General features: G+C 37.2%; 1 protein-coding gene across 2 annotated transcripts in view; it reads right to left on the bottom strand.

The window, feature by feature from the left end:
- The window catches only part of GPM6A (glycoprotein M6A), a 491855-nt gene that overhangs the window by 97843 nt on the left and 379810 nt on the right, over nucleotides 1-14202 (bottom strand). The gene's annotated exons all lie outside the window — the stretch shown is intronic.

Genomic DNA, 14202 nt, shown 5'->3' with positions numbered 1-14202 from the left:
TAATAATAACTGCAGATTTTAAGGTTGTATAGTAACATTGAAATCATAATTAGAACTAGAAAAGAACAGCTTTTGTTTAAGAAAAGTCTATTTAAAAACAAAGCATATAAAATATATATATATATATATATGAAAATATTTTGATTCAACCCATGCCAATTCACTATAGAATCTACAAGGATCTTCATTTTCCACAAAGCTGACTGTCCTACAAGACAAACTGGCATTTATAGGTAAATTCTGTCTTCAGTTTCAATGTGCAAACACAAATGATGGGTAGAAAAGCAAGTGTGATTTAATGATCACAACAAAAATCCTGATGACAATTATTGAAAATTGTGGAAAAATGGATAATTCAAAGCAACATTGTGAAATATCACATTGGCAAAAATGAACATGGTCAAAATTAATTCATTCACTGCCTACATGGAAACTCCATTTCAAAAGAAAAGAGGAAAGAAGACAGGCAAGCTTATATTTATTCTTCCAGTATTCACACTGTGCCTTTCTGACCAGACAGGAAAACACAACACACACACACACACACACACACACACACACACGTATATATGTCTATATGTCTATGTATATAGTATGTATATGTATATATATATACACATAAAACAATCCCTTTGTTACAAATAGTGACAAGGGTTGGGGGAGGAAGAAAGGTGAGGGGCTGGAAACCCCTTCGGTAGTATTAGAGCCTGATTGGCTTTGAGTTTTGACTAATGTTGATGTAGGCACCCTTGGAACCTGGAAGGCACTTTAAAATCGAAGCATTTCAAAGGAAACAGGGGTTTCCTTTAAGCATTTATTTAACTTATAACCAAAGCCTTTAACACATAAGCAACAGAATTCTTTCTCTGTTTTTCTACAAACCCTAGCCATGCTGTGCAGACAGCAAAAGGCTAGTCTGCCTCTTCCTTGGCCAACTTACTGGGTCAGCTCCCCAAAGAGCAGAACTGCCATGGGAGTTCAAAGTGGTTCTTGGATCCTTGTTTACTGGGAAGGGGAAATGTGGGTCTCATTGAATCAAAACATTGGTTTGCTCCTTAACTGCTTGTAGGTACCAGAGCCCTTAATTATTCATCGACTGGTGTCTAGCTATTCACTGTGATGCTGTCATATCCATGCCTGTGAAATGAAGATCCAGCTGCTTTTAAAAACAGCCGCCTTCATTAAAACTAATCTTTTTCAATACCAGCATCCCTCAGCTCTCTGATATGGTTCTTCCCAGTGGGGGAGAAGCAAAAGAAAAAAAGAGGTTGTTAACATGGTTGTGTTGGAATATTTCTTCTGGTTTATTTGTGGTAGTCTGTCACACCACAGGGACAGTTCAGTCTAGGACTGGGTATACACTATACTGATGCCATCACATTCTTATCCTCCAATGTATTTGAAAACACAAATCTCACTATTGGTTTTCATTTTCTGTCTATAAGTCAAATACCTTAATATATAAGGCATTTGTTTCATTACACTATTCATTACACTACTCCATTACACTCTAGTCTTTGCAGGTTTGATTAAGAGATTAATGCAACAAGAAATATATGTGTGTGTGTGTGTGTGTATATATATATATATATATACATATATATATATATATATGTATGTATGTGTGTGTGTATACACACACACACACACATATACACACACAGGTCAAAGACTAGAGGAAAAAGTGGCAGAACTATCTCATATTTCTATCCGTGTCTAGAAACATCTCTACACATATACAAATGAAAGGCTGGATGACTCCATGAGCAGAAAGCTGGCTTCTAAGTCATGCCTTTGATATATTATGGCTTGGGGACCTTAGAGGTATAGACCAAAGTAAATAAAAAGACATAGAGGCAATCTCTATAGAGATTGCATATGGGTGGCCCAGGACTCCCTTCCCATCTGAAATGTTTGATTCTAGTGAGATGTGAGAGGCACAAAACGGTCAGCCCTAGACTTACGTTTTATGAGGTAGGTAGGCCAGGTTTGGTTATCATGACAACTGCTGCCTTAGCTCCTTAGTATTTGCATTTCCTTTAGATCAATATGATGTAATTCCCCTGGCAGCCAACTCTCAAAGGCCTTGCTTAATATCTAAATGCTGTTAGCTGGGATGAAAACATTGAAGACTGTGTTTTGTAGACGCACAGAAAAGTCATTGTTGTTTCACGAATCTCTCAGAGGAGCAATATCAAAAGCTTTGTACATGTGGGAGAATTACTTTTAGCCAACACATCTGACAAAGAGAATGATGACTTCTCTGTTCCACCTTTCATTTTCAAGATCAACTACTACTATATTTGAGACTTAGACATCTAAGTGGAGAACAAGAGCTTTGCAAATGTTTTAAATTAACAGTAGAGGCAAGTTCAATGTTTTCTGTAACATAAAGAAAACAGTCTTCCCCACCATTTTTTTAAAGTTCCTCAAATATGATTAATCTCCTGGTGCAAAAGTGCTAGGATACCATACATTCACAAACAAATTGCCAAGAAGTAGCAGACTGTTTTTCTGTTAGCAGTAAATTCAAGCCTGGCTTGGAAAATATGTGCCGTGTAAGAGGGCATGCTGTTGGCAGTGAGAGTGGGAATAATAATATGTTTAATTAGTGTCTTGTGGTTTCAAAAATACCTTCCCACCAAGCACTCATTGAGGTAACTAAGTATAAGTATTTATTTTAGAGATGAGGGAACTTAAGTTGTGAGAGTTGTAGTAACATACCAAGGACCACATAGGGAGTATATGTTACCTGAGTAGTTTGAACACAGGCTGTCCCACTCTAAGAGCATTGCTGTTACCACTATAACATTCTGCGAGGTTAGGTCTGTGGCACCCCTCTTTGGGACGTAGCATAGCATAGACTTGGAGTCAAGAAGATCTGGGTTCATATCACAGCACTTACTACCTCTTTAAGGCTCAGTGACCTTCTCTATAAAGTAGAGATAATACTTGCTTTTACCTCCCAGGCCTAATGTTTCCATTCCCTAAGTAAGAATTGTTGGTTATGTATAAAACCAGAAGGGTTCCTGTGAACCCTCAAAATTATAGTTCCTTATTTCTGTAAAAGAATTCTAGCTATATTATATTCTAAATTGCCTGCATTATCTAAACTACCTACCACCACAGAATGCAAAGCAAATGAAAATAAAATAGTAAGTAGTCCATGGAAACATAACAGAAATTGCCATTGCTTTTTAGAAGCTGAAGCCTTCAAAAACACCAAGATCTGACTTTCTAAGAAAAGCATGCAAGATGGTGATCCATGAGATGATTTCCAATAGAAAACAAACTGATAGAAACCTAGGCAAATGGCAGAGCAACAAGTTGTATAAGAGACCTAGAGGAAATCACAAAGAGAATCACAGGTCATAAACTTTCATGGTCATATAGTCCAATGCCTACCATTTTACAGTTGATGAGATTTCATGCAAGGAAAGGGTAAATCATTTGCCTAAGATCCCACTAGTAGTACCTAGCAGAGCCAGTATTCAAAACTTAGATCTCATGGCTCCAAATCTGGTGAATTTTCCATTACATACTATTACATTTCCCCACAACTCCAAAGTCTTTGCAAGTTTGAGCCAAAGGGTAAAATTCCATTGTTCTTCTCTCTCCTATCTCAACTCCCTCCTCACCATTTCAAATCCATCCCAAGGACATCTTTTGGCTTTTATTCTAAAACCACTGGAATTGGAATCAGACAAACTAGATTTGAGTCTCTGACACTTAAATGCTCTGAGCTTCAGGGTATTCATCTGTAAAATGGGTATGATATTTAACTTCCTGCCTTACAGGATTGTTGTCAGGAAAGTACTGTGCAAACTACAAAACTCTATAAAACTGTAGTTTGCAAACTAGTGTTTAAAAAAAAAAGTATTCTCTTTGACGTGTAGGGGAAAACATCTGTAATTCCAAGTCTTCCGTCTCACTTATTTGTGGTTCCCATTTGTATAAAATAAACTTTAATTTGTAGAAAACTCTTTCCTCACAACAATCCTTTGAGATAGGTAGTACATATGGTATTTGTGGGCTTAGAGAAGGAGCTTTTCTGGAGTTGGTAGGCTCAAATGGGCAACTCTCCTCTCTTTTTCTCTAAACCAGATGTCTATTTTATGCATCCTTTAGAGTAGCACCATAATAAATTTAACCTCTACTTGGCAATAAAAATAATTAAGACTTCTGGGCACCAAGATTATGCCTTAGATGGCTCCATACTTTTGAGTAAGGGTCTAAGTAGAAACCAAGACAGACTCCAGAACATGTTGATAATGTTGACAGATACCAATTAAGTCATCAGACATAAAATACACAGGGATATTCCAAACAATTTTAACTCAGGGCAATTGCTTCCACTTTTTCTAAGTTATAAACTATGTTTAGTCACTAAAATGTAATCTGGACATCTTGAACCAGTACAAAGTTGTTCTAACAATTCTCTGAAATGAGCAGTCCTATGTTTATTGTATGTGAGTCGAGCTATTCATTAAGAACCAGGTGTTGACTCTATTGGAACATGTTTTACAATTGTGTAGTCCGAGATATGAGACGAATATATGAGTACTCTATATTTCACATCTGTGTAAGACCTTGAAGTTTACAAAGTGTTTTCTTCATAATAGCCCTGGGAAGCAGGAACTGAATGTTTGATGAGAACACTGAGTCTCAGAGAACTGAAGTACTTTTCCCTAGCTCATAAGGCTCATAAATTGGACGCTAGTTAATGTTCAACAGTTGGACAGCATTCACTATTAGCCTGAATGGGTATCTAATGTTCAACATAAATCACAGAAACAAGAAAGACTATTGCTAAAAATGGAAGTTAAATTGCCTGGTCTCAACCTTCTTGTTTCACAGATGAAATAAATAAAGCCTTGAACTTGTGATCAATGACTTATAGATATTTTCCACACACTTTGTTAATCATTGAACCAAGATGAGAACTCATGGCTCTTAACTCTCAAACTACCACTGCTAGCTAGTTCTCCAACTTTTTCACCTATTGAAAATGTCTATTTGCAGAATTATTGAATTTTTATTTTTGTGCCTATCTTTCATCATTGACTTGAAACTTCAGGAGGGGATTCTCTTAGGTTTTCTCCATTTACATTAAATATTTAATTTGGTCCCAAACAAGGTTAAAATTGTACATTAGATTGACATATACAACATCCTATGTACAGTATCTGGTGCAGTGTTAATTCCCCATGGAGAAAATGGGGCTAGATTACCCCACTGAATCAATCTCCTTTCCCTAACATAAGCATTTTTAGAGCCACACCCAGGCCACAAGATCACTTATTTTTCCATCAAGTTTATACTTTAGTGTACAATTTTCTCAAGACATCAGAAAGAATTGATGAAAATGTTGTAGATATGGTTATTTCTAGATTTTATCATTTTTAAATACAATTTCACACTATTCCTTAGAGAAGACAGAAAGATATGGATTAGATGGTAACTGACAATCAAATGGATTCAGATTTAAATGGAGGTATAGATTCAAGGAGGAGTATTTTTAAAGAATCAATTTCATTGTGGTAAGAAGTCTGCGGTATTGTATTCTAAGCATCTATGCTTGGAACCATTCTGTTTAGCAACTTCATCAATGATTTGGATAAGGCATCGATGTATGTTCATCAAATGTACAGAACACAAAGAATAGTTAACACAGTGGATAACAAAAGTGAGGAGGCAAAAGGATCTTGACAGCCTAGGAGAGTAGTGTTCAACTCAGATAGAAACAGATGCCTGCCAGGCACACATTGACTTAGAAAACACAAATTAACATTATCTATGACTTGCCCATAGTCACATAGCTAGTAAGTGTTGTATGTCTGGGGCCAGATTTGAACTCAGGTCCTCCTGACTCCAGGACCAGTGTTCTATCCACTGTGCCACCTAGCTGTCCCCCCAATTATATTTTAATCTAGTTTCAGTGCACTCAGAAGTTTTACCAGGAAGCAGGTTTGATGTCTCTGGGTTAGAGTACTAGGCTGAATCTAACAAGATGAAATTCAATAGGAAGAAATGTTCAAATCTAGTACTTGAGTTCAAAAAAATCAGTGTTACAAGTATAGCATGGGAGACACATGGCTAGACATAAGTTATTCTAAAAAAAGATTGGGGGAGTTAGAGGACTGCAATCTCAATATAAGTCAGTTTACCTACCACATCAGGAAAATGTGGAGGGTAGGGGGAAAGAGTGGAAAAGAAAGAGGGAGGAAGAGAGGAGGAGAGAGAGAAAGCGAGAGAGGAGGAGAGATGGAGAGGGAGAAGGAGAGAAAGACAGAGACGGAGAGAGAGATCTTGGTCTGCATTAAAGTGGCAGAACTTCCTTGAATAGAGAAGTGAGAATCCTACCTTATTCTGCCTTTAATAAGCCCCATCTGAACTACTATATTCAGTTCTGGATATCATGGTTTAAGGTCACTGATAAGCTGAAGACTGTCGAGGAGTGCCACCAGGATGGAGAAAGGCCTTGAGTGCATGGTATATGAAGATCGTTTGAGGGAACTGGGCATGTTTAACTCAGAGATGAGGCATATGATAATTCCCTTCAAGTATTTGAATGCCTGTATTGTAGAGAGGGGATTAGATAGATTTATTATGTTGAGTCTCAGAAATCAGAACCAGAATAAGTGAGTAGAGGTGACTAAGAGAGAAACTGAGGCATACTTTCAGGGAAATGTTCCTAACATTTTGAACCCTCTAAAAGCATAATGAGATGATGTGTTCTCCTAAGGGTCTTCCAGAAAAGGCTAGATGGTCCTTTGTTATAGTAGGAATTCTTTTCATGTATGGGTTGGACTAGCAAGCCACTTGTGCTTCTTCCAACTCTCAAAATCTGTGACTGAGTTAAATAAAGTCATTTTAAAAGATACCTGATCTATAATAAGTTCAATAAATATTAATGAAGTATCTGTGCTAAATCTGATGAGTAGCAACTATAGAAAAGATACTTTTTTATAACCTACAAGAAAGCTCAAAATAGACTGTCAAAGGCTTCCTGTTGACAAGGCTAACATTATCAGCCTAGTGCCCAAAGAATATGGGTGTTCATTTCTACTGGCCTAAATAGCAGTTGAAAGGGGCCTGAACTAGTAAATCATTAGATCTGAGTTTATATACCAGCTCTGTCATGTAGCTATGTGACCTCAGGCAGGGCATTTTTACCTCTGAGACTCAGACTTTCAACATTTGTAAATCGGTGATGAACTGTCCATCTCACAAAATTATTCCTGGAGAATGTTTGTAACCTTTGGAGAACTACGTAAACGTGAACTACTACTATGATCATCTTTACCCCTTTTAAATTCCCTAGATTTAGCAGGAACAGATTCCTTCAAGTTTTATTAAATTCCTACTCTAACGGTTTATCATAGCATGGAGGTATCGGTGGGTTCTCAAAAATCATACTGACCCAGGAAGCACTGCGGCCAGTGTCCCTGCCAAGCTAGAAATACTTTGAATCTAAACTTTAAAAATGTGTTTACATAAGTCTTTTGTCCAAGGGTGGCCTAGCTAGATTCCAAAGGCTCATCATCTTAGTCACCAGATGAAGAATTTTTTGACCAAAGTAATTCACAAAGACCGTTTTGTTATTGTTCAGTCATTTTAGTCGTGTCCAACTCTTTGTGACCTGTTGGGGGTTTTCTTGGCAAAGATACTAGAGTGGTTTGCCATTTCCTTCTCCAACTCTTTTTATATATGAGGAACCTCAGGCAAACTGGGTTAAGTGAGTTGCCCAGGGTCACACAGCTAGTATCTGAGGCCGGATTTGAATTCAGGTTTTCCTGACTCCAGGCCCAGCACTGTATCTACTGCGCCACCTTGCTGCCCAAAGACCATTTACTAAGGAAAAAACAGATTACATTCTGTACCAGTGGAGGAACTGTCCACAGCAAAGACATCACAAATCTTTTGAAAGACTAAAGAGCTCATATTTATCCAAATATTCAGAATTATGTTTAATCCTACTCACAATGAGTACATATGATTCAATTCTGGCAGATGCCCCATTTTAAAAGACTCAAAGATCTCAGCCTAAATGGCTATTCACCTGCCCTTCCAATAAAGGGGCACAATGGCTCTGATCGTAACTGTACACGGTCTAAAACAGCTCTTGCAAAATAAAAAGGCTATACTCCAAGACCAGATCTGAAGATTAGGGGATATGATCCATATGCACATATGTCTTCTACCAATTACCCCAGCTCCTAAGCCTGGTAAACAGAACAGTTTTATAAACAGAAATGAGCTCAAGATTTGCAGATTACTGGGTCTCAGCCTGTGGGACCCTTCCATGCAAAGCTAAAATGCCTTTCTTTGTGTGCATATTAATAACTATAATCTTTTTTGTGTGGTATGTATGTAACAGAAAAAAAAATATTAACCATTATCCAGGCCCATTAAGTTGTGCACATTAATAGCTCATTAAATGAAATGCAAAACAAAAGTCATTAAGGGTGCATGTATTCTGGAAATCTTTTCTAAAAGCTCAGGGGGAGCAGTTTCCTTTGTCAAAGTCCCCAAAGTAATAGGCTCTCTTGGGCATAAGAGGATCAGAGGTCTCTTTCCTCTTTACTATAATCTCTAATTTAGCTACCACATGCTGCCATATCATGGTGATGAATCAAATATTTAGAGCTTCACCTGCAACTGTGTTGGGAATATTGCCAAACTGATGAGTCTCCTCCCTCTGCTACAATCTATTACTTCTGCATCCCCGGTCATACCTCTTTGAGTAAGTACAACCAGGTTACACACAGATACACCATTTTGGTAACCCCATGACAAATATGGCAGTCCATTCAATTCAATATTTAAATCATTTGCTATCAACCCAACACACACTGGGTGTTGTTTTGTTGTTTTGTTTTTCTCCATGCAGACCTGTTTTCATTAATAGAAAAAAGTTCTAATGAGGAAACTCCCTCAGCCAATGCAGACTGGCACCTGCTCTGCAGCTTAATATCTTAGATAGTGGCATGGAGTACTGAAAGATTCGCCGAGGGTTATTACCAGAATGTGTTAGATGTGCCCTCTCTGGGGATACAAAGATGAAAATTAACCCCGTCTCAATGCTTATCTACTAGGGAAGATAAGATATATCTCTTTCTCCATCAATATTAATAAATACCCAAATATATGTGTGTATGTGTGTGTATATATACACACACACACACACACACACATACACACACAATAAGACTAAAGCTAGAAATTGATCAAATGTATATAAGAAGTCAATCAGAAAAGCTTAAGAAATTCAAAGATGGAGGAAATTCAAAGATGGAGGAATCACCTCAAGTTGAGGTGGATTGGGAATGGCTTCGCAAATCAGCTAACATCTGAGATAATCTTTGAAGCAAGCTAAGGATTTCTTTTTTCTTTCTTTGCTTTTAGGCAATTGGGGTTAAGTGACTTGCCCAGGGTCACACAGCTAGTAAGTGTCAAGTGTTTGGTCTGAGGCCGGATTTGAACTCAGGTCCTCCTGACATCGGGGCTGGTACTCTATCCACTGCGCCACCTAGCAGCCCCTCAGGAAGTTAAGGATTTCAAACAGGTAGAGATGAGAAGTGGATACATTACGTGCATGTGGGTAATCTTTTGCACAGGCATAATGGAAGAGTAACAGTTCTGGTGACATGAAAAGGAACAACAGGAAATAAATCTGGAAAGGGAGCTAAAGCTTGATCATGTAGAGCTTTAAATATCAAACTGAGAAACTGCAATTGGGAGCCACTGAAGATTTTTGAGCAGGAGAATGTCACTGTTATATTAGAACTTCTGTTAGATTACTTTGACAACTGTATGATGATTGAGTTGCAGAGGAGCCTAGGGACAAAAGAAATAGAAATAGACTTTTAAATAGGCAAAAAATCCTCTTGTGCTCATTTAAAATGTGTATTTTTATAATTTTCAGAGCATAAGAATTATCTCCTTTCATAACACTAAGCTAGACTGTGATTATTGTATGATATTGGTTGCATGACTTCCTTTTAGAATGGTACCAAATGGAAAGCTACTTGTACTAAAAAAAATATGGCCAAACACATGTGCAAAAGAAACATCTTTACTTTCACATTTCACATCATCCTGTTTTAATAAAAGAAGAAACATCACTTCATCTCCTTCTATAAGAATCCATCTGCAACTGGAAACCTGGTTTCAACATGGTTATGCTAATGATATAAAAGTCACCCAGGACCATCAAGGGGATTAAAAATAAACACCAAGACCCTGGACTTCTTGCTGGCCTCTACCCCTATCCATCCTGCCTCTAGCTCCTTGGCCTCCCTGAAGCATGCACTGTTTTGTTCTTCATCTCAGGCTTTGACTCAAACACAATAAAGACCAATATTTTAATTTTTTAAATATTGAAAAATTGGTCAGTTTAAATAACCTTAGACACACAGAGTGACAAAGTTAGCAGGGATCTTAGAAAGCATCCAATCTAACCCTATTACTTTACAAATGATAAAACTATGGGAGAGAAAGGTGAAGAGATTTGCCCAAGATCACACTTGGGACAGTGTCAGGACTTGAACCCATGACCCTTTTTCCAACTACGCTAAAGGGTAGCCCTTTTGTCTTTCATTTTGGGAAAGCACATGCTTATTCTCTAAATTGTTCTTATCCATGCTGTCTGTCAGAGTATAAGCTCTATGAGGACCAGGACAAATATAGCCTAATTATGGAGTATAGGGTAAAATAATTGAGCCTTATAGATGATTAACGCACAAAGAATGAGACTGGAAAAGAACCTGTTTCACTTCTGGCTATTTTTAAAGCTGATTTTGGTTAGAGATTTCCATTCTTTTTTTATATGTAATAGTCAGCAGGAATTCTGCACAGAGAGGACCACGCTACTCTGAGAATCTACCTGAAGGCTTTCAATGGTATTATTCATTCCTTGAAGATGGTGACTATGCCTTAATCATCTTTATATTCCTCAACACCTGGAGCAAAGAGTCTTGATTACATCAGCTTATTGAATTCAATTATTCACATATTTCCTGTGCAGAGCTACCATGACAGCATAGTGAATAGAGGGCCAGACTTGGAATTAGGAAAACCAAAGTTCAAAACCCATCTCTGACCCTTAGGAGTTATGTGACCCCAGGTAAGTCACTGACTCTCTGGGTGCCCCAAACAATTCCTGAGATTTATCTACTAAATCATAGCTAGGCTGGAATTCCCTTTGATAGAAGAAGTTTTCAACACAGAGGATTCAGTTCATATACTTACATTCTATGCTTGGCCTTGCAGAGTTATAATAATAGCTCATTTTTCTATAGTACTTTCCTCACAACAACTTTATTACATATGTATTGTACTGAATGATTGTTCCCATTTTAAAGCTGAAAAAAATAGGGATTAGAGAGGTTAAATCATCCACTGCAAATCACAGACCTGGCATTCAGGTCTCTTGACACCCAAGTCTAGTCTTCTTTTCACTACATGATGCTGCCTCTAAAAAGAAACTGCCCATAAGGAGCTTACAATCTAGTAGCTATTAGCAATGAAAAATGTCAAATGTATATTTTTAGCAAGGAATGGCCATCCACAAGAGGAAAATTTCTCCCTATGAAAATTTTGGATCAGGAGATTGTAGAAAGATGACAGTAGACAGCTCGTTTCATTTCCATTTTTATCAAGAAGTGCCAAGAAAGACAGCTCTTAGTGGAAGTGAGTGGGACAAAGCAGTGTCGTGAAATCAAAGAGATAAGACAGTACTCAGAAGGAGCTAGGCAGTATGATAACAGTGGCAAGAAGAATGAATTAAGAGTCAAGAGTGACCTTTGTTTGAGTCCTGCCTGTTACACTTACTAGCGATGTGACTATGGACAATTCCCCCCGAGAGTTAGAGATATAAATACAGAGAGAAATATATTGATATATCTATCTCTATCTATTTATCTATCTTGTATATACATAGCTGTTTGCATGTTGTATCTCTCATGAGAATGTAAGCTTCTTGAAGGAAGGAATTGTTTGCCTTTCCTTTGCATCCCCAGCACTTAACACAGTTCCCGTCACATAGTTAACCCCTCATCAGCCATGCTTCTGTCTCCTAATTATACTTGAGCTGCCTTCTCCCTCCGACCCTATGTCCCCCTTCTCCCATTGGTTACTTCCTTCTGGAGCATCCCAGGGAGGGCCTAGACCAGCCATGTAGCTCCCTTTTATAATCTGTTTCTCCTTATTAGAATGAAAGCTTTTTGAAGGCAGAAACAGAAAGCTGTTTGTATTTGTAATGCCAGCACTTATCATAGTGCCTGGAATATAGCATATGCTTAATAAATGTTTGACTCGACTGAATTTGAGTAACTCAGGCACTTATATGTATGTGATGTTGGCCAAGTCATTTCACTCACCTATGTGGGCCTCGGTTTTCTCATGTATTAAATGGGGATAACAATAACTGTTGTCCAAAAGGGTTATCAAGAGGGTCAAAATAAACACTGTATATAAAGCACTTTATAAGCCTTAAAATGCTATATAATGTTGACTATAATAATTATTGTTATATACAGAAAAACACAAAAACCTTTGTTACAAAGAATGTAGTAGGCCTTAATTCTACAAACATATTATTTTGTAATTAAAAATGAAAACAACCTAATATCACCAAATAGGAAAGCATTCATAGTAAAGAAGGAAAATTATTTACTTCGAGAAAATTGTAATTTCTTGGTCATTTGCTTTCTGTGCTTTGTTATTTGCCATTGAACTTGGGGCTGAGGGCTTAGCTGAAAGCTTTCCAAAAATTCTCTAATCAAATTTGAAAGAGCATAAAGAAGAATGAAAAATATAGCCCTAAGACAATTAACAATGAAAAGAAAAACTAGCATTTATATCACCTTCTTCTAACCAGAGCACCAAGTTATCGATCCCTACTTAATTTGCTGAGCATATCCATGCACTAGGCAGGAATTCCTATACTGCTTCTCCTTGATAGGAAAATTCATGATGTGTTCAAAGTTGGACCTGGGAAAAAAGAAGGGAGATCTAGGATAAAGTACATTGTGGAAGGGCAGGGGCAAAGTGGGTACTTTTTAGTATTTCTTTCATATAAATGCATATTTTATGTAATAAAATTCTACTCTATAATGCTTTATGTAGTTATTTTGTGATGTGAAGTCATATGAGTAATCGCTATCTTGCAAGGTTGAGTCAGTGAGTCATAGTGAAAGCTTCAAGCCCGCAGTGGCTAGGTACTACAGGAAGAGTTATTAAGACATGCACTATGAAGAGGGCTTGGGAAGGGGGTATCCAGAAGGAAGATTTTAAAATCTTGATGAGAACATAGAGATGTTTTGTTACCACTTAGCATATGTTAATTTAGAAAATAAAGATTAGACTATATCTAAATATTAATTTTAAATTACACATTTAGGATTTTCCAGAGCTTAGCTCTCTATGTACACAATCCCAGTGTTCTACTGTGCTTTAAAACAAGGTATGAAAATGGAGAAGAGATTGTGCTGTGATTATATTTTTTGCTTTCCCTACAACACTAGCTTTATTGCAATTTAAATGAAACACATTGTAATCTGAAAGGTAATAAAAAACAAACTATAGATATGCTGGAGCATCTGAAAATAGGTAAATCTGTCAGCTGTCATGTCATAAATTCTGCTGACCTACATCAGCCTCCTAAATGAAATTTTGTGCCATTTGTCATCTTTAAAATCCTAATAAAATGGATGCTCCCCAGTTTACTAACATATATTATGCTCAAATTGCCTAATTCACTTTATCAGCATGAAGAGCATAATTCAACACGATTAACAAAATGGATAACAGGGCAAGACGCTATAAAATTTTTCCTAGTTTATCAACTGCACTGATTTTATTTCTACCCATCTAGAGAAACAGTAGATATTTATGTGTGTGGTAGAGCTCCGTGATATGCTCATAATCTGACATTCCTCAATATAGGAGAAAGCTACTTAAAAGATCTAACACTCTCATCACCTGACTGGCTTCCTCTCTCTCCAAATAAGCTTCTCCTATAGGCCAAACTGGAAAATATTATTTATAATTTGTATACATTAAATGATATATGGAAAAGCAAAGTAAAAAAATGGAGTGCTAGAAAATCTGAGGTCAAATACAGCCACCTAGCCATGCCACCTAAATAAATTTGGCCTGTTCTGTTATGTTACATTATGTGATAAATTATCATTGGTC

The sequence above is a fragment of the Phascolarctos cinereus genome, unplaced genomic scaffold, assembly GCF_003287225.1.
Source record: "Phascolarctos cinereus isolate Bilbo 61053 unplaced genomic scaffold, phaCin_HiC Scaffold_9;HRSCAF=440, whole genome shotgun sequence".
Classification (NCBI taxonomy): domain Eukaryota; kingdom Metazoa; phylum Chordata; class Mammalia; order Diprotodontia; family Phascolarctidae; genus Phascolarctos; species Phascolarctos cinereus.
This window is presented reverse-complemented; position numbering and strand designations above follow the sequence as displayed.